Source organism: Eubalaena glacialis, chromosome 1, assembly GCF_028564815.1.
Source record: "Eubalaena glacialis isolate mEubGla1 chromosome 1, mEubGla1.1.hap2.+ XY, whole genome shotgun sequence".
Lineage (NCBI taxonomy): Eukaryota > Metazoa > Chordata > Mammalia > Artiodactyla > Balaenidae > Eubalaena > Eubalaena glacialis.
In genome coordinates, this window is record NC_083716.1 from 183,558,790 (window position 1) to 183,585,732 (window position 26,943).

Here is a 26,943-nt window from a genome sequence, read left to right on the forward strand (position 1 = left end):
CATTTATTCACATTGAGGGAGAAGAATCCGAATTAAATTCCCGTGACCCAGATTGGGTTACAGTGTTATTTTCCCTGGATCCTCTTTTAAATCCACTCCACACCGCTTGTCCGTCTATTACATGCTAATTTAATTTTACTGTGGACGATATTTTAAGAATTTGCTGAGGACAGTAAATTTTGTAGTTTATGTTATTTCACTTTTTATGACTTTTTAACACTTAATAAAATTTTATTAGAGCACTTTTGTGTTTACAAGGCCACAAAACTCTTGGCAGGTTGTCAGAAGTCCTTTTTATTATGATCCTACTGATATACTGCGAGTAATGAAATAATCATGTCCAGAAATGTATCAAAGGCCAGAGGGATTATCCCACTTAATAGCTCCACAGATGCGCCCAGAAGAATGCGGACACGGGCAGGACTGGCTGAGAGGCGGCGGGAGGAAGGAGGCAGCCCCCGCGTCTGTCTTTACCATTTCGGTTGTTTGCCTAAGAGGCTACATGCAGGGTCATGTGACTTTCCGCGATCTCAATAAAAAAAAAAAAAAGAATTTATTCTATTGCAAAATGTGCTTTTCTTTTTATTCTCCTTGTGTGGGCATTTAAGGCTGTTCTAGTGGCAGTGGGGCTGGCTCAGCATATCCGTGTCACTTTCTTCTCATTTCTAAGTGTACTTTTGTGGCATTTAAGCAGCCGATGGTGACATTGGTGTTGATCGGTGCGACTTCTCCAGCCCACACCGAGAGAAGGCACGGGGAGAGCCCCAGGAGGGCTCGAGGTGTTTGAAGGAACTCCCCCTTCTGCCAAACAGCACCTTTTACTGTTGCTTTTTGTTTTGTTTCGCAAAACAGGGGAACAGTGCCTTGCGGACTCTGCTTTCTGCCTTGTACCAAAGAACCACAGTATGCTGCTTTTATTTTATGTTGATTTTTTGGGTAAGACTTGCTCTGAGGACAATACTGCAACTTTTTTTTTTTTTTAAAGAACCATTTCCTTTTCTTTTAAATATATATGTGTTCATTTAACACACTGGTGTTAAGTTCATTCTTGCTGCAAAAGAAGGCCATTGTACTTCCTGACCCCAAAAGCAAGGTGGGTGGCTTTGCTTTATAATTACAGATTCTGTCTCCAGCTTCATATTTCTCTTTCTCTGTTATTTGCTAAGTGGTGTGCCAAAGTGATCAAAGAGATGAGGAATGGAATCATAAATGGAGTGATTTTGAAATTACTGTTGCTGTATCCAGAGCACGTGTTCTTCTAAACTTTGGCTTTGAGGGACTTTGGCAGTATTTTTAACAAGTGTGTGTGTGCGCGTGTGTTTCATGTTCCAACACGTCACGTTTGGATTTTGGAGTCTGTCATTGTTTAAAACAACCCCTGGGAAGCGTGCCCCTCTCTCTGGATTGCCTCTACCACACCCATGTGTGTACTCTCGGGTTCCAATGTGTATAAGGCTGCTCACGAAGGCTCTTTGATTTCAACTTCAAGGGAGCAATTTTGTTCTTTGTATGTCATTTGCTAACCATGGGCAAAACTTAGTGCCCGGTCTAATAGTCTACTGTGTGTACAGGATGGTCTAGGTTCTAAAAAGAGCATCTGAAGGCTAACACCCAACCGTTAAGAAAAATTTATGTCCTGAGGCTATTTGGGCAGCCCTTTTTCTCTTTTTACAGTGTTTTCCATTTGCAAATATGAGGCAGTTTTTCCTTTTTTCTCTTGTTCAAATGATTTCTCTAACGTAGCTGAAGAACTCGGAAAGAAAGTGACTTTATGCTGGAAGTAAACACTCTTCCTTCATCCTGGTTGTTATTGATGATTTGTATTCTTTGCCTTTTACCACAAGAGACACAGACTGGACAGAGAAAAGGATTCAGATTTTAGCATTCCAAATTTCAGAGCATTGTACTCAAGGCCATTTATGCCCAAGTGCAGGAATCAAGAGGAGCATATTAATTTTAATTCTGCTATAAAGTGACAGTTTGATTTTATAAGTAATTTCTGTCTAGGACAATTTAAATAATACTTCAAAGGCTGTAAAAGCCTTCAAGTTAGAAATCTGTTTTATTAGATTATGAAGTAAACCTCTGCTAAGGTAGGTATTTTTAATGCAGCAAAGTGTGTTTGTAATTCTTTTTCAAAAGAGCGGGAGATTGCCTTAAATATGATAACTGATGACACACGGCTTGGTCAATGGAGGGCCTAACTAGTGTCCACAGGAATTGTACAGCCCCTTTTAAAGTATTCAGAGCTGAAAGGAAAGAGTAAAGCCTCAATCCTATCACCTAGGGAGTCCATCTTCGAAAAGAGGAGTAAACGAACCAAGCCAGAGGCGTGAAATGGTCCCCTCATGTGACCAAGTGCTGGCAGAAAGCAGGAAGGCATGGGGGTCAAGAGGACAGACCCTAGAACCACTTTGCTTGGGTCTGATTTCATTCTGCTGCGTATCCCCTGTGTGGCCTTGGACAAGTTATTTAACCTCCCTGTGCTTAGTTTCTTCATCTGTAAAATGGGACTAATGCTAGTACTTCCTTCCTAGCTTTGTTGAAGGGTTAAAAGAGTTAGTTTATGTGAAATGCTTAAAACAAACCCCGAATGCTACTTAAGCCCCAGGAAGACTGACGGATCCATCACCTAGCACACGCCTGGCACGTAGTAGACGTCAATGAATATTTGTTGGATGAGTGTTGACTGTTATTTCATTGACTGCCCTGGCTGCGCAGGTGTGACCCAGGGGGGCATTAACTAAGGCAGTGTCAGCCTCAGGTCTGCACTTGACTCTACTGAGAATGGACAGCACTCCAGGAAAATGTGTGTTCAACTGCTCTTTTACTTTTTCTGTGGGTTTCTATTTCGCCTCTTGATTAGCAATTGGGGTATAAAGTTTCTGAGGAAAGAGGGAGTTCAAATTTGGGGAGGGGGCCCCCATACTCAGCACAGTGCTTTGTATAGAAGTAACAGATAATTGATAAGATAATCTAATATAGGAACACATATCAAAGCACCCAGATGTATTATCATCTGTTATTCAATAAACAGTAGTTACAGGCACTGTGGTAAACTCTTTGATACATGATTTCACTTCATCCTCACACTGACCTTCATACAGGTAGTTATCATAATCCCTGTTCTACAGGTAAGAAATAGGAGGCTCCGAGAAGTCGAGTGACTTTCCCAAGGTCACACAGCTAGTAAATGACAGATCTGGAAGCTTAACCCAGGTCTGTGGGAATGTAAAATTTACGCAGTTAGTCAACCACTGTTCTACGCTGCCTCCCAATCTGTTTGGTTTTATAGAACCCCTAATCAGTTTGGTCATTTATGATTATTGTGTAAACCGTCATGAAAATGGAAATGATGAAGGCTGGGACCCAGGCCCGTTAGTCTTGAATCATCTGTGTCTTGTGCAGTGATTTGAATGCCTGCGGGGCTCAGGGGAGTGAGACACAGGCCTGCTTCCCAGGGCCTTGCCTACCTCAGTTCCTTCCACAGCTACAAGCAGATGTTTGAAAAGAGCCAGAGAAGAAGTCAGGGTTACTTTTTTCACCCTTTGGAAAAATATGATTAAGCTGAATTTACCTGAAGTATTAAAACAACAGGTGAATGGAGTTGCATGGCGGGCAATTAAAAACTAAAATAGCAGAACTCAGACAAGTGGGTGGCAGAGCACTTTTTCCTTTTCATCAAAAGTTCTTTACGGGCTTTAAAGATATTCATTCTCCCGAGACAGCTGACAGGTGTCCTGACCATTTCAGGGAATAAAGAACAAACCGAGACAATAAGGAAAGCCTTGATCCACATACAAGGTTACTTAATGGCAAGCAAAGGGAAGTGCAGGAGTGTTCTGCTTTAACCACATGACTAATTCTGCACCCTTGAAACACATGTGTGTAGAACCCCAAAAGAGGTCATCAAAGAGCTCATGAGAGAGAGATGTTCTAGGGAATATTTAACACCCCCTTAGTAAAAATACATCCAAAGCTAGATTTCAAAAGTGGATGATGAAAAGATGAAAGCCGATAGCAGCTGCCTGGTAAACCCTATACTTTTCTTGAGAAGAAATGGTTCAATCTTGGGTTGGTGAGATTCCACCACCACCAGAATGGTTAGAATGCACCTTTGACTCGTGACTTTATTGCTGGGAGAAAGGGAGGGAAAGTGGGAGGAAATGAGGTTTCTCCAAGGCGCTCATGACTCTGCAGAGCCCAAGCTCCCTCCCTGCATGAACAGAGAGGCTGCAGGCTCATAAGCCCGGATTCACTGCTGGGTACTCAAGACCAAGCACCGACGGTGTTGCCGGGCAAGAGTTCTGGGTTGAGCAGTCCTCTGAGCACTCAACTCACCTTTCGAACTCGGGCTTCTCCTTTTTGAAAGAGAAAAGTAATCAGAATCTTAACTCACGTGTATAGAGTTTTGGGAGTTAAGGCTATATTTAGAGTTGGTTTTGAACACTTCACTATGAAGTCTGAATACATTTTTAAAAAAATAGATGAGTACCGTATTGTGTCTTGCTGAATCTTTGATAAGAACAAGAGAAAACTAAAAAAGCAACATCATCTGCTGAATTTAACCTCACTAACATAAAAATGTAGCACTATGGACAATAGAACTGAAGTTGGAAATCTCTGGAAAGAGAGAATTGATGATACTCGAGCCATTTGGCAGCAGATATAATTTTAAGCCGTCAAAACTTTTAAGGATCTTGAGTCATTTTCTTCAAATTTGACTTGCCTTTCTGCATCTGTGAATTTGCCATGTTAAAGTTTATTGCTATAACCAAATGATAGTGCATCTTTTTTGAAAAAGTCAGTACTTTTTGATTATTTGATGGAAAGAAGTATACTTTTTCCTTCTTATGTATCTTTCAAACCAACTGCTCTGATATAAATAAAATCTTGAAAAAACGTATCCACCCTTTTTAAGCTAAGAGCAAACGTTCTTCTCCCTGAAAATTATGTGATTGCTGAAAGCGTGTTATGAACGAAATGGTTCTCAGCTCTAACCTAGTCAGCTAGCCTGCAGATCAGACCTTATTCCTAAAGTTTGGGAATTGAGAATGAATGCAATGATCAGCAATGCCAAAATGCAAAACCCAAGGCAACAAAGCAGCGAGCCCTGGCAGGCTGTGAGGACAGGAAGCCGCTGGAATCTGGTTGCTAGGAGACACTAGTCTTCCTTTCGCTGGCGGCAGGAAGGTGTCCTTGAGCATGGCTTCCCCTGTGGTTGGCTTTGGACAAGCCGTGAATCAGTCTGTCCTCGCTAGTGCCACCCTCCCAATAGGATCTACCAGCCCACGGTGCAGGTGACATGGAGGGGCAATGACGGGTTCTGTTCCCTCAGAAAGTTTCTCACACACGCCCTCCCTTTCTGATGGACTCCGTTGAAATCAATAAGCATTTCATATGTCTACTTTGGGTTATGAGGATATGGCAAAAGTAGATCCCTGTACGGTGCTTACACCTGTGAGAATCTTGCAACATAAAATTACACGAAACAGCCTACAAGTGCTATAGGAAAAAAGAGGGATAGGATATTAGTTAACAGGAGTAGAAAGAGATGTCCGAGGAGAGGGAACTGGAGCTGGGAGACTTGGTTAGGGAAGGATGGCTCTGGCAGGAGAACAGCAGGTTGACCTCAGAGAGCTCTCTCGGGGGTGGGAGCTGCGGAGGCCAGTGAACCTTGTCTTTCTTGCTCGCAGAAGCATCCGCAGCACCTAGGACAGTGCTTGGCAGAGGGTACAGCCTCAGTGTTCAAGCGCTGACTGTGTGCAGGAGAACGAAGGGGCTGGGACATGAGCGGTGGGAGCCTGGGGCTTGCTGTTGGTGTTCCAGGGAAAAGCCCCTTGAAAGAATGTTAATGAAGAAGGCTGGTCTTACTGTATCAGAGTGTCTGCACCAGGAAGTGGTGAGAAATGAGGTTGGCCAGGGAAGGGGCAGCCCACTTACAAAGGCTCTTCAAAACTCAACAGAGAATGGCTTAAAAAATTAGGGCCCTACTGGGAGATTCTGAGCCTGGTAGAGATGAGAGTTTTGTGGTTTACAAGTGCTCTTTCAAATGTATTATTTTTCAAATACGTGCAGTTTATTATATGCCAGTTATAACTCAGTGAAGCTATTGAAAATACATGACCTCATTAGCTGTTTGGTATTTGGGGAAATGCACCTGATCGTTATTTCATTTCACAGAGGAGGAAACTGAGAGGGGCCCAGAGAGGCTCATGGCTTGCCTGAGCTCAGATGTTTCAGAGGACAAGCCAGGACTTCTGGGTCTTCTGCCTCATCACCCTCATTGGATCCTTTCTGGGAGCAGTTCTCTGCTGAGGCTGGCCTGTGTTGGGGGAAGCCAGCTGGGAGGTGATGACAAATGGCTGTTTATGAGGTGACCATGGTGCTGCTCCGGGGATTGGAGAGGAAGGCAGGAGAGCAGGTTTCTCTCTCTCCTTCGCCCTGTGCTTCACTAACTTTGCCTTTCCTCCCCCATTCTCCCTCCCTCCCTGCCAGCGTCCCAACCTCTGAGGACATTCCTGCTAAGCCTCACGTATGTGGGCTCCGGGACTGCCACAGCGGCAGCTTTCAGGCAACACTGTACTGTCCAGGGAGGAAAGGGCAACTTCCCTCCAGCCCTGGTTTTATTGAGATAGAATCGATATATGACATTGTCTAAGTTTAAGATATACAATATAATGCAAATTGCATGTTTGCAAAATTTGCATATTGCAAAACAATTACCACAGTAAGATTTAACATTCATCACCTCATGTAGTTCCAGTTTGTTTCCCTTGTGATGAGAACTTTTAAGATCTACGCTCTTAGCTACTTTCCAGTATACAATACGGTATTGTTAAGTATAGTCACCGTGCTGCACATTACATCCCTAGAATTTATGGATCTTAGAACTGCAGATTTGTACCTTTTGACCACCTTCACCTAATTCCCACCCACCACCTCCTGCCTCTGGTAGTCACAAATCTGATCTCTGTGTCCATGAGTTTGTTATTTTTTAGATTCCATGTATAAGTGAGATCATACAGTTACCGTCTTTCTCTGACTTATTTCGCACAGCATAATGCCCTCAAGAGCAACACCTTTTGGATCGAAACATGACTTCTGTGGCACCTCTTGAAGAGGTCTGATGTAAAAGAGAACACGAAGGATGAGATTTGGATCTCGTCAAATATTAACTAACATTTGGACTGCACTTGTGAGTGTTGCATTTAAATATGCATTTAAAAAACCATCTTAATGGGATTCCAGACCTGGTTTCAAAAATATTCACCCAACTCTCACATGTGTGAGTGAAAATCACCTAGATTTTGACTTGAAAATATAATGGGCTCAAATATAAGCAATTAGACCATGGGAGAGAGGCCATCTAATCCTGTGGGCTTTGGGGGCAGATGACTGAAGTTGGAATGGTAGTAAATTCTACCATTTACTAGGTGTTACTTAACCTCTTGGAGCCTCAGTTTCTTCATCTGTAAAATGGGAATAATGAGTCCTATTTAACAGGTTTGTGTGGCAATTAAATAACAAACTGAATATAAGGAATTGAGTGCAGCGCCAGCGATCGCCTTGTGGATGGTCGCCCCTGCTGTCACCATCATCAGCTCATCATCTTCATCAGCTGAGTTACCAAAAACGCTCCTTCCTAGCCCGTGGCATTAGAGAAAAGCAACCTTGCTTCCTTTAGCTTTTGGACTTTCTCAAGGCTGAAGGTTATATTCATAATGCTACAATTTCAATCATTTTTACCCTTATACCTCCTTCGGCAGCCTTTTTTCCCCCTACCAACTTGCCTATCTAGATCTATTAAACAAATGACACTGAAGAGCTTCTTAGTACATGTTTGTTGAGTGAATGTATGAAATGAATCACATCACATCCAGTGAGGACTCTTTTTTTGTGAAGGGTGATGGTGGTGGTTGGTAAGTAGTGTTGATAAACAGGAGTGACTTGGTACAGGGGTTTCTGTGGGGTCAGGTCCTAGGCCTTCAACTCAGTCATTCAGGAATTCCTATTCATTATACTGCAAAGCAACCAGTTGGAAATGGAAAATTCAGTTAACTTGTTCTTTTATGGAAAACATCCAGGTTGGCAGGATTTTCTTCTCTGATGTCCTGTCCCCAGCCCTGCAGTGGCCTGGCTAGATTGACTCAGTGTTCCAACCAGCCTTACCTGAAGCTCCTGTGACACAGCCTCCAGCTCAGTGCGTCTTCCAGCCCCAAAGCACTCAGTCAGCTGCTTGGGAAAGAGCAGGCTTGACCATCTCCAGCCCCTCCATTGAGTCTTCTTGTTCTTTTTTGCATCATGAGTATAGACAAGGTGTAGAATGGCACTATTAAGCAGCTGAATACAAGGCAAATGGGAATAGGATTTTTTGAAAAAGACAGCAAGGAGATCAAGAAGTCTGCCAGAGTGAAAGGCAGTTTGAGGCCAGCAAGACATATCTTCCGGAGGGGTATTACACTAATACCTGGAAACAAGAGGTCTCTTCTCAATAATAGAGTCAAACAGAGATATCCCACCCTTTAGTCTTTTAGTCATACTTCGAAGGTAAAAAAAAATTTTTTTTAAATATTAGGCCTGTATTTTCCTCTATTACCAGAAGCACTTCTTCAGATTCTACCAAGAACGCCAGTGCTAATAGGCATCTTGAACAGGTTCTAAGATCCTGGCAACCTCACTTAACTTTAGCTGCACCATCACCTGAAACTCAGATTGCCATGGCAGCACCTATTTTCAGGCTGATGCTGAAGCCAGTTACTGCCACTGGGTTTGTCTTGAGCCATCTTACCTGGGAATCTGGCTTTACATTTCTTTGCAATGAGCTCAGCCCAAGGGTCTCATCCTAAAGGAATGTCAGACCTGTATCCGAGAAACATTTTTCTTTTAGACTCATTTGCCCACCCATCCAACCATCCATCCATCCATCCATCCCACTCTTTAACAAATATTTTCACACAGACTATAGATTCCAAAATGTAGGTACCTTGTCTGTCTTCTTGACTACTTTATCTCCAAAACAGCCCATGTCTGGTATAACATAACCACTGAAAGAATATTTGTTCAATAAATGATCAAACAGTTATCAGATGCCCACTATGTATTGGAACTGGGGCTATCGATATGACAAAACACAGTTCCTGCCTTCTTGGTATTCACAATTCTTTTTCAGCCTGGCTTTGTACCTCATCAGAAAAATAGATTTCAAGGCTGCTAATGCTCTTTTTATATTCAATTGACTGGCCGTTTCAATAATTGACTGTGTGATGCACTAAAACACATGCAAAATTCCCTTCAGAGACAAATGAGGAAAAAAAATAACCAGCTTCACATCAGACAGAGTCTCATCATTTCTTCCTAAAGTGCACAGCACCTCGTCACTAATGGTTGTAGGAGACTTTGGGGACACTGATCCTTATGACTACACCATTTCCTACAGCTCTTGTTAGTTCCTAAAACCATCTGTAAGAAGTTATTGTATTTGGCTTTCTTTTTTTTTTTTTAAAGCATTTTTCTTCAGCTGCACCTACTTTGTAATAGCACATGTCAGTTTCATCATTATTTCATTATTATTATTTATTTTATTTTTTTTGGCTGTGTTGGGTCTTCGTTTCTGTGCGAGGGCTTTCTCTAGTTGCGGCGAGCGGGGGCCACTCTTCATCGCGGTGCGCGGGCCTCTCACTATCGTGGCCTCTCTTGTTGCGGAGCACAGGCTCCAGACGCGCAGGCTCAGTAGCTGTGGCTCACGGGCCTAGTTGCTCCGCGGCATGTGGGATCTTCCCAGACCAGGGCTCGAACCCGTGTCCCCTGCATTGGCAGGCAGATTCTCAACCACTGCGCCACCAGGGAAGCCCCGTATATGGCTTTCTTAAGCCGTATTTTAAAAGCAAGACATTTAATTAGTGCTTGTTAAGATGTTGTGAGTGCTCTGGCCACTTCTCTCACCCCTGCTGTTTCTTCTTGGTCAGCATATTTTCTGGAAGTGTTGTTTCAGGGAACGGCAATAGCATGAGATGCTTCTCTGTTTGGAGAGCTGCTTGTGTGTGTCCCCGTGAAGGCTGTCTGGGATGGAGACCCAGGACCCTGTCAGACTGGCAGTGCAGAAAGGGCCTCCGTGTTCTCAGCAGCTACTTTGAAAGACCTCTCTGGCTTTGACATTTTTATTGAGAAAGCTGAGACCTCAAAATGGGTTTGGATCCAGGAGCCCTAGAGAAGAACGTCACAAAAGGGAAATGTATTTGAAATATTAAGTCTAAACACGTTTGTAAAAATTTCATGAAAGAGGAGTTTGCTTGAAAAGACATAATTTTCATTTACTCTAAGAGATGCTATGAAACCTGCAAAACCATTCATGGCACTGAAAAATCCACCGATACTCACTAAAATAATAAATACGTTGAATATGGTTCTATTATTTTTGCAAATACTTAATACCATGAATTTAATTCAATTAACTAATTAAAAATTCAAACCATTTTTACAAAATAAGACAATTTTACTGAGTTTTCCCCAGAATCCTTTATCCATATTCATATTAGAATGGCTTGACATCTGTAGCAGTTTATGAATCACAAATGCATGTCAAATCTAGTTCTAAAAAAAAGTATTTCAAGACAATACAATATGGAACCTGTGAAAATGAAGAAATATGTGTATCTAGATAGGTTAAGAAACGTTATATAATCTACTAAGAGAATTTACTTATATCCCCCCTCTCCCATCCCAAACATATATTTAAGGAACACAAAGTTTTATGCTGGTTATTGCTTAAATGATAATTAAAATAAATTCCTATTCTCTTTGAATTGTAATGTGCTTTTAAGGTAATCCTTAATTAAAGAGGAAGTCCAATAAATGTAATATACACTTAGCCAAATTATTAAATCTCCATATTCCCTAAGTAATTTCTATTGGAATCCCTTTTGCCCCCGTAACTGAAACATTTAAATACACTAAAGGCTTTAGTGAAGGATTAGCATTTGGCACTGGGTGTAAAAACATTTCCCATGGGGCCCTCAACCACTAACAAGCTTTTTGTTTGGGAAAGGGGGCGGGAAAGGGGGGAGAGGGGAAGATAGGGGAGAAGTTGGCCAACTCTTGCTATCTGAAACCTTGATCAGCCACGGCATCGTTTTGGTTTGTGTTGATGATTTGTGGTATTGGTGTTTATCCGTATATCGTTCCCTGTTTGGATGAAGAGGACCCAAGACCATTTGCAGCCTTGATGGGTATTAGAGCAGCCTGGCCAGACATCTGGCTGTCAGTTATAATTGCATCCCTGCCCCTGAAGTTGTTGCTGGATACTCCTGATTCCCTTTGAACGTACTACTGTGATACACCAGTTTCAGGCCATTGATGTGATCGAGAGTCAATTCCTGGCTTTAGTCTAGTTGGAAACAGGATTTATGAAATGAGGAGGGGTATCCATTTTGCTGGGAGGGTGGCTGTTTTCGTCGGCATTGGGTTTAATGATACAGCGGTTTCCTCTGCACCCTGTACAACTCACTCTTTGGACACGGAGAGAAATAGTGCATCAGAAAATTATTTTCATGGTGTTGCCATGTTTACTGTTTCCTGTTGTCTTTGCCTGAAAGTGTTTTTAACAAAAATTAGGGTTGAGCATAAAAACATTTGAGCCAGGGGATGAAAGGAGTTGTTATTATGTTTCCTTTCCAGGTTAATGTGGTTGCCTTTAATTTAAGCGCTATAGACTTAGGACAGGCTATGACACCAATTAAAAACATGAAACTTAATTTTTGGACTAAACAATCACATACTCTTTCTTCTGATATCTGGTTGAGGGTTACTGACATGACATTTATTTCTCAACCACAATCCTAAATTTATTGAATTGGCTTTATGTAAGGTACATGGGGCAACTAACATTAGTGCATGTAAAAGTCTAGCAACGCCTCCAAAATTGTAAAGCAGCTATTATAAAGGGAACATACCCTTCCTGGTGACTGTCAGCACAAGGTCAAGAATACATGCAAGCTGGTTCCATGAGCCCCAGACCTACTCATCTTGGTTGGAGGAAGATTTTAATTTAAGATCTACATTTCAGAACAAATCAATTGATTTTATCTCATAAAGTACAGCAGGGAAAAAAATTTAACTAATAACCTCTCCTTAGCCTTAAATTTAAATTGCATTTTTCACAAGAGTTTTAGTATTTATTGAAACCAACTGTAAATATTGATCACAACATACATTATGAATCATTAAAAATATGAAAAGTAGTGTGCTGTATTTGGGTGACAATATGTTTAAATGATAAAACTGAATATTTGTGTTTAATTTCAACGCAAAAAATAATTAAAGGCACACAAACATAACGAGCCGGGTCAGCTTCCTCATCCTTTCACTTGGGTACCTTGTTTCATTCTAGCTAATGATCCTATGAAAAAAGATTAGTGGTTTCAGTTCAGCCCCTGGTGGTCTATGTCACATATTACATAACCTGCTGGTGGGTCCTCCAGGGCTATATTTTATATATAGACAGTCGCTTTTTATAATTCTCTCTGTGGAGGGAGGAGGGGGTTATGGAGAGAGAGGGTGTCCCGTTTTAATCTACTTATTATGCACTTGAAAATAGTGGAAAGATTTATAAAAAGAAGTCAAGTTAAATTCTGTAAGACATTTTGATGTGTTCAAATAAATTCGAACCTACAACTCTACACCAAGTGCTCAAGTCAAGTCATTATGTTTGAAAGAAAGAAGTCACTCGTGACTTTGACTCCATGTGGAAAATTACCAAACACTGCAGTTTTTCTAACCATGAAAATCCTCATTTCCCATGTGCAGTTGGTTAGCTCCTTACCGCGTCCCCAAGGAGTCTATGTGAGTCTGAAGCACTGCAGAAAAATGAGAATTTCCACACTTAAACGCAGCCAAAGAAGCATTTTTAATGATTAAAAATAAGAACAGAAGTGAAAGAGGAAGGGATCCTGGGTCCTTGTTTTGTTCTGTTTTTTTTCCTCCCATAAAAAAATGCGAGCGTGGGGTCTCCCAGGTGAGAGTCAAATGTGGGCCTGTTTTTAATTTTTACAGGACATTTTTTTTAAAAAAGAAGGGAAAAAACCCCCAACTCTCTTAAATTTCCTCACTCGCAGTTGCATGCCGTGAATGCTAAAATGAAAGGAGGCGTCAGGGCCAAATTCACCGTACAGCTTTTGTGAGCTGTTAGAAGCAGTTCTCAGGATCTGGGCTTTTATTCAGGTTTGCTAAAATAAGTGTGCGTTTTTGACGAGTTCTTTCCATCCTTCAGTTGAATGTACACAGCCGATGCTTCCAGCATTACACACACACACACGCACAAGTTTTATACACTTAAAGAAAATGAAAATCTTTAGCCCCTTAGTAGCAACATTTTAAAAAGCAGCTAGATATTTGGATCAGAGAGTAGAATACTTTCAAAGACCACTCTCGTGGGCACAATGTGTTAACTGTTTTCTGTGCCACCATTTCATTGTGTGAGAGCGGACAGCAAAATGGTGGTTCCAGCATTTTGTTGTATGAGGGCTTCTTTGCAGACAGCCTCCCATCTCGGCTCCCAGAACCAGTTCGCATACGAGAGAAAAGCCAGATTTCTCAGGCCCAGGGACGGATTCAATAAAGCACACACACAGATCTTCCTCCACTCACTGCTTTGCAGATGCTCAAGGAAAATTTTAGATACATATGATACAAAGAGAGTAAATCCTGATTAAAATAAAGAATGCAACAGAAATGATATTTCAGTTAAACACGTAACTCCATGATGTTGGTAAATGCAGATGTTATGAATACACTGTCCAACGTCACAGTTAGTAACCTACCTTAAGGAAAGATCCAAGACAGTGTTAGCATAGAGAATGTGAAGTTTTACTTGTGAATAAATGATCTTTCCAGATCAAGGTTGAAGTCATTGGCAAGTGAGTTTAGGTGAGCTCATTCCACAGTTATTTGCACATGCAAATCAGGCTTTTAAATTTTTCTTATCTTACTGCCTTTTGTTCATGAGAAGCTCTTTGATTAATTTCTTGAAATAAAAATATTAAAATAATTGAACAATGTAATAATTGAACTTTGCTACTAGTATTCATTTTGAACTAGCTCCTAAATAGAACCAAAGGTAAGATAGATTTTGACTTACCTTTCACTGGACCTCAAATCGAAGAGAGATAAATTTGACCGAGAGAAGAATCTGACATTGCCCCTTACTGCCTACGGCTGAGTCACCACTCTCTTTTGTCTGAAGGAAAACATTTTCTTCTCTATGAGGTGTATATTTTTAAGACTGAAGAAAACAGAGGCCCACAGCATAGAGTATTTTTTTGCCATTTGAATGAAGTTTCCAAACATTTGAGATTATAAAAACGATGGTGCTACATAAAATAGACCTGCAACACTGTTTATGGTACACACAACAATATTATTTTCTCTGGTGTGCAGAAATTGTAAATAGGAAAGTGCATAAAGCTATTAAATCTAGTAGCAAGAGGACTCTTACGGCAAGGTTTGTTATACCAATGCCTGAAAAAGCTTTACTTTTTTTTATCTGTGGGCGTTAAATTTTCATGCTTGCCGCAATATGTTAACTCCGGAGCTATTTATCTGGTAGCATCTTGGAGAAAAAGGAAATGGACAGATGTCCATAAACAAATGGCTCCACCTGGTGGTAAAGAGAAGGTATGAACTGTTGATGAGGAGAATTAATGCTGTAAAGGGCAAGCAGATGGAAGAGCAGCATCTACTCTGTGTGTGTGTGTGTGTTTCTGGTAATAAATATATTTGAAGGAAGGATAATGACACAATTCCCCAAATTTGGATTTCAATGTTGATATAGATTTATAGGTATCATCATTTATTTCTTTCAAATTCGATCCTCCCAATACATTTACAAATTATTTGATTCCAAATGCATCCATAAGAACAGACATTAACATGTGACCCTGACAGATACGACGCACAATAGAAGGCAAACTATCCAGATCATCTGATCATCTTACTTTTAAGTAAAATACCAACCAGTAGACAAATTTAAACAAAGAAAGCATTTGTTCCAACCCAAGGGTGTTCTTTGGGTAACTTTGTGGCTTACCTCATTAGGAAGGACTGGAGAGGATGTAGTGCAGAATTCAATCAGGGGAGGGAAGAAATAATTTCAAATACGTGACTAAGAAACAGAAAATTACTCATTTTAAAATGGCATTTGTGGCTGAAATGTTGAAGAATCTGAATCTACATATTGTGACTCTTCCACCTTTTCAAACTCTAAAATTAGACCAGGAATTACACATACCAAATGCTATGCAAAATGTAAAAGAGGCACACCGTTTATGGCTCTCGATGTAAAATGGAAATTAAATCTTCAGCCTCCAATAAAATTGTATTTCTGTAATAAAACTGCTGCACCTTGACACTAGACTACATTGAATCCCAAATTAAACACCCCATTTACTGTACTGTAACAAGCAAAAGAGTTTGCTACACTGAACAATATTACAGATAGAGAAAGGTATTATATTTTGCTTTACCATCTAGGTAGAGTCCACTCAAAACAGGCTCATTCCCCACCCCTTCTTTCTTAGAACACAATGTATTTTGATGAGGGAAAAATATAAGGTTTGTCTTTCATTGCTAAAATGTCTATTTCTTCCTTAATTATACAAACCTGCATAGGTGGGTAGGTCTAAAAAAGTCCGTCAAGTAGGATATTTACTACAAAATGTCCTACTGCATTTCATGGATAACTCAGTCCCATAAGCAGAAACAGCCGGTGTGCTAAGGGCTAGGTACATTTCTTTATGCATTGTGTATAATGGAGATGCTTTTCCCTAGAACGTCCACGCACCGTTCATTCCGTATCCACTTCTGCAGCGCACACGTGCTGCTACAGAATAAACGAAGGTTTTAAACTTAGGATCTGTTCTTACAGGTTGTGTATTTATCTCACGCAGTGTTGATTTAGAAGAATTAGACTGGGTATTGTTTTAAGATGGTAGGTCGATCTTTTTTTTTCCCTCCAGGCCAACACGGCCGTCCGGCATTTGTGAAGGGGCTTTATGAGAAGTTAAAACCTACAGAGGGTGAAGAATAGAGAACGATGAATACTAATGTTGCTTCATCTTACCAACTAAAGTGCAGGCGAGCAGGGCGGGATGCTGTGTGTGTCTCGGTGTCTCTGCCATCCTCCGGCCGGCCCCGCGGAGCCCCCCTCTAGTGGACGGAAGGGGAAATTGCCTCTCTCCATTGAATAAATAACTCCCCTCCCCCTCTCTCAGGAGATGGTGGATATTATTAACCTTCAAGCAAAATACAGCGAGATGAATGCTAATCGTGAAGGGATTTCTAATCAAGTTTAATGGTGTAGGACAGAGAGAAGTTGTGTTAGCAGTTTTAATCCTGCTAGAAATGCTAATTTTTACGTTTCGTATGATCGGTGAGGATAATACGAAAACGGCAACAGCTATGTTTCCATTCGGAAGTTGTTGCCTGTAATTTTGAGGCAAGTATGGAGGAAAGGGACAGAGTCTTTAGTGCGAATGACTTGTCAAGAGGCTAATTTCTTGGGAGACTTTAGAGATTTGAGGCTTGATGTTTACTCAGTTCAAGAAAAGAGAATTCTCTGCTGGGAGAAAATCTCTGAGTATGAGAAGCCGTGGGGAGAAGTTTTGGACCTGCGAACATCACGTGTCTACACAAAAGGATGCAGAGGTTACGGCGTTGAGTACTGACATTTGGAGCACTTCCATCTTTTATGTTTCCCTCTATGGTTCATTGCTATTTTTGCCGACATGTAAAGGTAACTTTTTTTAAAGCAGATATTTCACCCTGACTTAGGAAACAGAAAGAGCACTTAGGAGTACTAGATGAGCAGGGAGCCCCCATTTTTGTCGTCCTCGCCTCTGTCTCTCTCGTTGACTTGAGAGACATCACCTGTGCTCTCCTGTAAGGATGCCCTACTGTGCCCAGCGCCGATGCTCCCACTCTGGCAAAGCTGGCATCTCCTGTACCTCCGTGGTCTGTCCTGGTCCCTGGCTATTAGAGCTGCAGTTCTTGCAGGGCAGATATGCACATGGAAGTGAGGGCTGTAGATGTCATATGAGCACTATCTTCAGTGCATACTTTTACTTGACTTTGATTACCCTAAATTGTACGGCTCAAGCCTAAACTACTCTAGTACTGTCATAATGTCACCCACCAATAACCTGGAAAGCCCTATGCTGCAGTGCAGTTTACCAGTTCAGTGTGGGCCTTGAACAGTATCCTCATTTTCATAGTTTACATGTTTAGTCTAAATTTAGAAAACATCTAAGCGATAAATACAAATGATCAAAAGATAATTCATGAAGGCTATACACCTACGTGGACATGGTCCATTTTAACTGTGTTGTGCCAGCCTCCAATATGTGGCTATTGTCATCATTTATCATTATCATTTTTTACAGACTCCTTAAAAAATGATTAAATGTAGAGGAGATAAAAATGATTCCCCGGTGTGAACATAAGATGCAAAATCAGTGACCAACATTATTTTCCCATCAATAATGATAACTGTACTAATTAGTCCAGGCATCACACCTGTGCAAAAACCCTTATCCCTATTTTACAGATGAAGTAACTGAGACACCAAAGGTTAATTGCTCGCCCAAAGCCATGTAGCAACTCTGTCAGTACCACGATTTAAATCTCCCACTCTTGCTTCCTTGGCAATAGAGCAATTATAACTGTCTTCAAAGGAGGGAAATTTATTGCTTTTATCACAGGAGATAGGCATTGATGAACAACGGCATAAAGAGGTCGCATATTATTTGTTTTAAAATTGTAGAATCTTTCTTGTATTAGTGGAGTTTTTTTACTGTGTTTTCTAGGTTGGAGTTACTTTAGTGTCTAAAATTCCACATTGTATACTTTTAGCAAAATCAATAGTCACCCATTCAAATGAGGAGATGGTAATCAGAGATGGGACAGACCCCCAACATATCCTTTGTTTGAAGATAGAGTAAATTCAGTGAGATCATCTACTTCTTTTCATTTTCTTTCCCAGAAGAATATGTATTTTTTCCCTACCCAAATGTTTCAGTGAACATTGCAGCTGTGCAGCAAGAGGCAGTTTTGCATGCATATAGTCTGAGAACAATGTGGAGTATTTATCCCTTGGGATAAAAAAACCCCCAGCAACAACAAACTTGAAAACAGATGGTTCTGATACAGTCTGATAAGAATGTAAACAGGAAAATATCTTTGTTGACTTATTTCTTAGTAATCGGTAATAATTGTTATTGTCTGGAGATGAATTACAGTCTTGATTTCGCAAGCGTGGCCACCAACAGCCTCTGAAAAGTGAAACTAAATTTCTGATATTGGTGAGGAATTATTGACTCCTGCTGAAGCCTCCTCATTAACATTCTCCTTGATTGATATGTAAGAATGAAAACTTTAGAGAGGACCATTTCTGCATTCCTAATTGTTTCTTTTGTCATCTTGTGATTTAGAGATATTAAAGCCCTTATGGTCTATCCATGAACGGGTATATTTGAAAAATAACTTAAAATTTCTCTACAGCTTAGAGCACTAACATTCTCCTTCCTCCCTCCCTCCCTCCCTTCCTTCCTTCCTTCTTTCCTCCCTTCTTCCCTCCTTCATTCTCTCCCTCCCTCCATTCCTTCTTGTCTTTTCTTTTTATGATCTTATTATCTTAGATGATAAAACCTTCTCCCTTTAGAGTATGGTATTTCTTTGAACTCATTATATTTCTTTGTCAAAGACTTTACTTAGACTGAGTGTTTAGATTCAATAAACGTTTAATAAATGCTTCCTATTTGCTAGGCACTGGGGATACAAAGGTGAATCAGACAGACGTTCTTCTTTTATAGGACTCATAGTTTAGATGGAGAGGCAGGTACATAAACAAATAACTCTCCCTCAATTTGTGACGAAGTGCGCAAAGTGGCATGGAGAGGAGTGGGGAAAAGGATTCACTCCTTGGGAGAATGGGGAGCTTTACAAAGGAGACATTAGATCAGGCCTTAAATATTGCTGTGTCGAATCCTGGCTGCAGAGAGCCACAGGCTATGAAATCCTGAATGAATACTGAACATTCAAATTGCCGACCAGTTCTTTGGATCAGGTCATTGGAAACCATTAGTTGTTTGGGCAATGTGTAAGATCATGGGATCCTGCCACTATCCAGAAGTTTTGAGAGAAATTCTTCTTTTAAAATATAATACTTGGGGCTTCCCTGGTGGCGCAGTGGTTGAGAATCTGCCTGCCAATGCAGGGGACGCGGGTTCGAGCCCTGGTCTGGGAGGATCCAACATGCCGCGGAGCAACTAGGCCCGTGAGCTACAATTACTGAGCCTGCGCGTCTGGAGCCTGTGCTCCGCTACAAGAGAGGCCGCGATAGTGAGAGGCCCGTGCACCGTGATGAAGAGTCGCCCCCACTTGCGGCAACTAGAGAAAGCCCTCGCACGGAAACGAAGACCCAACACAGCCATAAACAAACAAATAAATAAATAAATAAATAAACCCAAAGTTTAAAAAAAAAAATAATAAAATAAAATATAATACTTGCAATGGAAAACTTAAGTTGTATTCCTCCATGATGTTATACCATTGGAAAGAATAATCCCTTCTTTAATATGCAATTCAGCCATCTGAAAATATTTTGTTAGCAAAGTAAACGAATACAGGTAGTCTATGCAGTATATCCCAGAAACCCTTGGCACTTCTTTTTTTTTTAACAATATTCAACAAATATTTAGTAAGTATTTCTATGTGCCATATACTGTGCTAGGCATGTAGATTAAGAGAACAAATAATATATGTAACCTCTCTTTGTGAAATCTGATGGGAAAGGACAATGTCAAACAGATAACTACCCAAATTATTTATTAATTAAAATGTGACAACCGCTATCATGTGTGATAAATGCTGTTGTTAAGTCTACCCAGCTTGTTCTGGTGACAGCAACTGGATTTTATTTTTTGAGAACTACCCTTCACCATTGCATGCAACCTTGATGGGACTGTCAATCAAGTGTCCTACTCCTAGCTTGTGATCCAAGGTAGGCCGATCAGGGGCTCTTTCCCAGGAGTGAGCAGGATCTGTCTCTAGTTTCATAGTCTAATATCTTGAAAGTCTGTAGTTGATTCATCCCTAGCTTTTTCTTTGGTTTTGAGAGTGACCCTATATCCTTCCAACAAATTTGTTAAGTTAATCAGCTTCCACTGCTTGCAAACCAGTAATAGTATTTATAGAACTGCCTCAAAATCCAGCATTCAAAAAAGAAGTAAACTAAGTCGTGGCATGATTTTGAGGGTTTGATGGAGTTTAAGAATAGAGAATCCATTTGACTGTGATGCTTAGGACACTCTATTTTAAATAGCATGATTTTGGTGACATAGGATTAATTTGTTTTCTGGTGTCTGCAATAAATGCTATTTCTATGATAATAATATCAGAATTCATAATAATATTTATAAAACAGTATAAATATTATAAACTTTGACAGTCTAAAAGCTATACTCTGACAGAAGTCTGGAGGTGGAGGGCTGTGTTAACTTTCTTATCTGAGAGTGCTAAGGTCAATAAATATTTTCTAAAGCTGCTAGATCCAGAAGTGGAGGGATAATCGTAAGTTATACATACGGATAAGTTATACATCTACCCAACTGAAGAACTAAAAAATCATGAATTAACCTAAACTGGGGAGAAGATAGAGAAGGAATGAGTGAAAATTTTCATCATTCATGTAGAGAAGTCAATAGCTACTGAGTGTCTAAGGTTGAAAAATCAAAACAGGTAGATGTAGACATATTATTTATTTAGAGCTCAAGTAGAAACCGCTGGACGGACTAAAATCTAAATTTATTAACAGTGACTGCCTTTGGGGAGTAGTTGGTGGTGGGAGAAAGGGCTAGATAGAGAGCATATTTTGACATGAACTTGGCTGGAGGAGATCCAGCATTCCAGAAACACATGAGTCATTAACCTAGTGATGGCATTAAGAAAGAAATACTATCCTGAACTGTATTAAGACAAGCATCATTTGTAGCCAGGAAGTAATCCTTGTGTAAATTCATTGTAGGTCAGGCTCTCATTTGAACATTACACTTTAGGTCTGTAACTTAAAACGTATGTATGAAAATGGCATAGAATTCACGTATAGAAAGAAGACAACGATGACAGGGATTGGAGGCTATGTACACAAGAAAGGAGGTGGGTTATTTATCCTGGAGAAGAGAGGGCTGAAGGCAGACAAAATTAACAACCTCTGGGCAGTGAGGAGGAGCTGTGGAGAACTCTAGCCAGCCTTCTCCCTCTCACTGGATGTAGCAGAAGAACGGGAGTCTGAGTTGACAGCATCAGGAGAGAGTCTGTTTTTAGACACAAGAAAGACTTTGTGATCAGTGAGTAGGACTGAACTGCAGAACGGGCTGTCCCCAAAACTTATGGAGTACTTTGAAAAGAAGATAGAAGCATTCATTTTCAAAATAAGGGCTTGTACCAGATTTTGGTTTCCTTTGGTGACGCAGCAAGCACATTTTACAGTCTGATGTCTGTGAATTTACATACAGAGAAAGGTTAATGATAAAGCGGTCTAAATAGTCCTACCTTGGCTGTGATGCCCAGGTAATATCTCACTAGGGGAAAAAAATCAATATTCACAATTTTTCTCTGAAGTACTATGCTAACTCCTGGTTCCTTTAAAATATATATGCACACACATATACATATTACTTTATATATCATGTTTTAACAGAAATGTGTATATTCTTAGGAGTGGTAGTTATCAAATTCAATGTTTGAACTATTATTAAAATATTCATAGTTTATTTTTCTAACAATAAAAGTAATAGATTTTTAATGCTAACAAACTTTGAAAGCGCAGAAAGCACAAAAAAATACAGCACTTTTTTCCATTAAAAACTGAGCAAGCAAACAAAAAACATACACAAAACAGCCCTACCATCTCCTGACTGCTGCCTAGGTGGTCCAGCTGGGTTTCTCTGGTCGGAATCTGCTCGCTCAGGCTTGTCTTTCAAGAATGAGTTAGGAGTGCATGATGAGCTGCATCTTCATCCTTCCTCCTCACTGCAACTGGATCTCATTTCCCATCCTCTGCTATGTCTGTTGACACAACAAGTAGAAATGTGGGAATGGAGCATTGATTTACCTGGCACCTAAATCAGGGCTGCTCCCTTTCCAAAGCTGATTGTCTAATCTGTGTGCAGGTAGCTGTGGCCCTGGCAAGACCTTCAAATGACCAGCTGAGTGTTGGTTCAGCCATTTGTGTTTAACACCTGAATGGGAGTCTTCAACTTTGGACTTTGGGTCTGAAGAGGAAGCCTGTCTATCTGGGGCTCATGCTTGCTTGCGATTTGGTGTAGAGGGGCAGGAAGCAGGAGTGGAGGAAAGGACTACTGGTTCTTTAAGCGGTGGCTGCCCCAACAGGATTCCAGAGCTAAAAGAAGTTTGAAAATTGCAGACCATGCTGGTCGCAGGGACAGAGGTGTGACCTTATCGGCCCGATCTTTCTAGTCACACATACCGCTTAAGTTATGTATTTGGTCTCCTTTCAGGGCAGTCCTCACCCTGCCCATCACCTCTCTCCAATCTTCGTGAACTCTCGAGTCAGAAAGATACTCCAGTTTCTCTTGATTTCCCCTGGAAAAAACACACTGCTTTCTCTCTACCTCTCCACCTCTCCTATCTATAAAATGGCTGTATGGAACATGCAAGAGCTGGGGTCCTCCTTCATTCAGCTGCAACTCCAACATGCTTAAATCTTTAACCTTTTTCTGCACACTTAACTCTATGCTCGTTGCAATGTTTGGACCCACATCTGCCCTGAGCACACACACGGACACCATGTGATCGCTCTCAGGCTCTGCATAATGAACTCAAGGCATTTCAGAGCTAGAAGGAAGTGCTAAGGAATTTCTAAGCTTTTAATTTGCATATGAAAAATCAAGACCTAGAGAGACTGGATATCTTGCCCAAGACCACACAGCTGCTTAACGGCAGATCTAAGACTAGAACCCAGGTTGTTTATTTCCTAGGATTTTGCTGCTTCCTCCAGAAAGTACCGTCAGAGAAGACAAGGGCAACTCTCTGCTCTCATCAGCCCTCCCAGTTCCATCCTGCTCTGGAGTTGGCAGGGGCATGGAAGCCTTCTCTGGGGGGCCACTGGTCCCTAAAAATTAGTATTTAAGAAAAGTCATTATTATTAGATATTCTCTGTAACTTAGTATGGTTAGTTTCCTGAACAGATCTATAGCATTCATATTTATATAATAACCAGAGGTTTATATAAAAAGATCTATGCAGACAAAAGGTTACTTTTTTAAAAAAAAATGACACCAATGAATTCTTTGTCTTTCTCATTTTAGTCTCTTAAAATCTCAGAGAGCTAATGATTCTTGCCCTTTTGTTCATCAGTTTCCTTATCCCTAAAATAAAGCAATATGAAATAGTCTCTAAGATCTTTTCAGAACCTCAAAAACTTGGATCTCTGGATTTGGATTTTCTGAAGAGTTAAGATTTGGGGACTTTACCTTTGTTTTGAATACTTCATAATGAAGCCTTTCTAAAATGTATGATCCCTCGCCTGCTGTTGTACAGAGTGTAGACTTTGAATCTCCCCTTGGTGAGCCAGGATCAGGTGTGTGAGAGCACCCACGCGGCTGAGTTACACCAACAACGGTGTCCTCAGAACCTAAAACAACCTTCAGACCACTGGCTTTTTGAGTTCTTTTGTCAGAAGTGATATAATTTCTGAAAAACAGAAAAACAACAGGAAGAGAAGTGAAAAGGCTCAAAGGCTACTAATGAATGGGGAAATTGGCCAATGGCAGAAAGCCGAGTGCCTTTTGACCTCCAAAATGTTTTCATTATTTTTTTCTGTCTCTCGCATTGACACTTAGCTCCTGAGAAACTTCTTCACAGGCTGTTCTAGGTCTAACATTTGACTGGTTCAGCCATAAGGAATGCGAAGGGGCAGACCTATGTGAGGCTTTGGGGGTGGCACCAATCAAGAGAATTGGGGGTGCTGTCAGGGTTAAGAAGAAGCACCTAAAGGTGAACCATTTGTTGTCCCGGGTTTTTGACAGCACAGTTCATTCATGTAGAAGTGTATACATGGCATAATTAGTAAGACTCTGAGCTCATAAATATCCTCTGACATGAACAGTAGGTTCTAATCTCTTTCACTATAGGAGCTACATGACTTTCTTCCACCATTCCTGGTGTCACTTGTGTGAGGAAATGGCTTTCATGCCCTCTGTTTAACTGGCCGGAGGGGAAGGAGGAAGGAAGGTGGGCACTGAGGACCAGGACAGCAGAATATTACCCTCTAGTCATGTCCCGAATCCGTCCTCAACACAGCCAACCCATGCATTCTAGTTGTCACAACTGACATCAGCTCCAGTTATAGAAGCTTGAGAATATTTAAAAATATTCTTTATTCTCAAGATTACATAGATAGCAGGGATATATATATATCCCTCCTTGATTTTGGAGTCAAAATTTAGAGCCCCTCACTATGAGGAGGCTAACCTTAAGTTGAACAGTTTGAATTTTATTATTAAGTTTTATTCAGGCTGCAGGTGTTTTCATTAACAAGAGCCTAAAGGTGACTTCCTAAGCCAAAGCTGGACACCCTGCTCCTCCCTCTGCCCCAGCGGTCTCATTGCAATGGTCACTTGTGGTCTAGTTTACTTAAGAGCTGGAAAACCAGTAAAGTTGGTGCTGAATGCTAAGGCTCATCCAAAAAATTTGAAAAGAATAATGAGATAAAAAGCCTATAGAGAAAGGCAGGAGCATTCCAGCTAAGCTGTTATATTTTGGAAAAACCTTTTAACCTCTCTGGGGCTTGTTTTCTGTGTCTGTAAAAGAAGGAGCTTGAACTCTATGATTCTAAGCATCTGGGCATTAGGTTTATTGACTACCACGTCTGGGGCACAAATGCATTTTTGGAGCAGTTCTGAATTTTTCAGAAATTGTTTGAATAAGAGATTGATAGAGAAGGTGACTTCTGCTTGTCAACTCCCAAAAGGTGTATTGACCTTTGTCACTGCCGGGTACCTGATTAGTGGATCAGAGAGCGCGAGCACCATCCTGGCTTTGCCATGGAATCAGACCCACTCTGGGGCCTGGTCCCCGTTATACCACAGAAATGGTAAGGGAGTAGGGCAGCACATTTGCCAAAGGGAACCTGTGACAGTTATAGCTCGTTGTAAATGTTTAAACAAGAGTAGATGGTATTAATGTGGAGAGAGAATGAATTTAAAGGGATAGAATGTACTAGAGAAGCAGCGAAGGGTGGAGGAGGGTCAAGGGATTGGGCCAAAAGGGTATCACCCTGTGGCCCTTAGAGACATTTTGTAGAGCTTGGGGATGCAGGTTGGAGGTTATCCATGTGTCTGTGCTACTAGCATGTACACATTTGGTGCAAATGTCAGTAGTAGATTTGCTTTATAATCAAGGGAGCAGTTTGCAATTTATCTCTAATAAAGAACATGAATCATTTATTAAAGACTGATGTGCATTGTGAGTGGCATTTATTACAAATAAATAAATAGCATAGCGGTCTTAGAATAAATGAGCAATTATCAATTTAAAAATTGAGCTAGCCTGAAATTGCTGAAAAGATGCAAGCATTGTAGTCTCTTCTATGTGGAAATATCTCTGTATTTACAGATTGATATACTTCCATATACTTCTAGTTATACTAATATTAATGTCTAAAAACTTGAACATTTCAAAAGTTGAACAATTTTATAGAGACCTCTGTCAAGATATGAAGTATTACTGGTTAACAGGGGAATATATACTTCTTTTATGTCATTTGAAATGTATTACAACAATTATTAAATAAGTATCCAGATTTATATCTGTCTTTAAACCTCAAGCTAAAAATCCTCAAGAAGCATAAACAAAATGCCCTCAATCACGAAAAGGATTGCTTAGCAGTCTAAGAAAAATATAATTAAAGAGGCCGATTTTAGGCATCTATGCAATTATTTTAAGATATGTTTAGAATTTGCATTTCGCGGCAGGATTGGGTTATTAACCATACAACTTATCACCCTTAGTAATCATATTAACAGAAATAAAATGTCCAGAAACTAGGAATTTGATTAGTAATCCACATTTTATACTAATTATGGGAGGCACATTATAGATTATAAATACATAAGATAAAAATCCCAGGTTACTGAGTGCAAAAAATAAACTTTCACATATTTTGACAAGCATTGCCTGGTCTGAACTATTTATAATACTTTAGAGTGTACTAGCACTTTTTTTGTAATGTAAAAAGTAATAGAATCTTAGTAATATGAGGTGTCACTAGAGATATTTGCTATTAAATTGTTGCTGAGTGCGCTGAGGTTTGGGGTAGAACTATCGAGTTTGCAGATTAGCAAAGCAGGTTCTGGCAATGTTTTAAAATTGAGTCAGTGATGCTTTAAAATGAGGCATATTTTAAGGATTCACAATAAGAATTTAAAAATAGATGAAAAGGGCTTCCCTGGTGGCGCAGTGGTTAAGAATCCTCCTGCCAATGCAGGGGACACGGGCTCGAGCCCTGGTCCGGGAAGATCCCACATGCCGTGGAGCAACTAAGCCCGTGCGCCACAACTACTGAGCCTGTGCTCCAGAGCCCGCAAGCCATAACTACCGAAGCCCGCGGGCCTAGAGCCCGTGCTCCGCAACAAGAGAAGCCCCCACAATGAGAAGCCCACGCGCCACAACGAAGGGTAGCCCCCGCTTGCTGCAACTAGAGAAAGCCGGTGTGCAGCAACAAAGATCCAACTCAGCCAAAAATAAATAAATAAATAAATTCATGAAAAAGAAAAATAGATGAAAAGATTGGTTTCTTATCCTCAAGTGGTCTATGTTAATTAGTGCTTTTATGTAAACTAATTTTATGGCTGTCTACAGGTTTCAGCACAC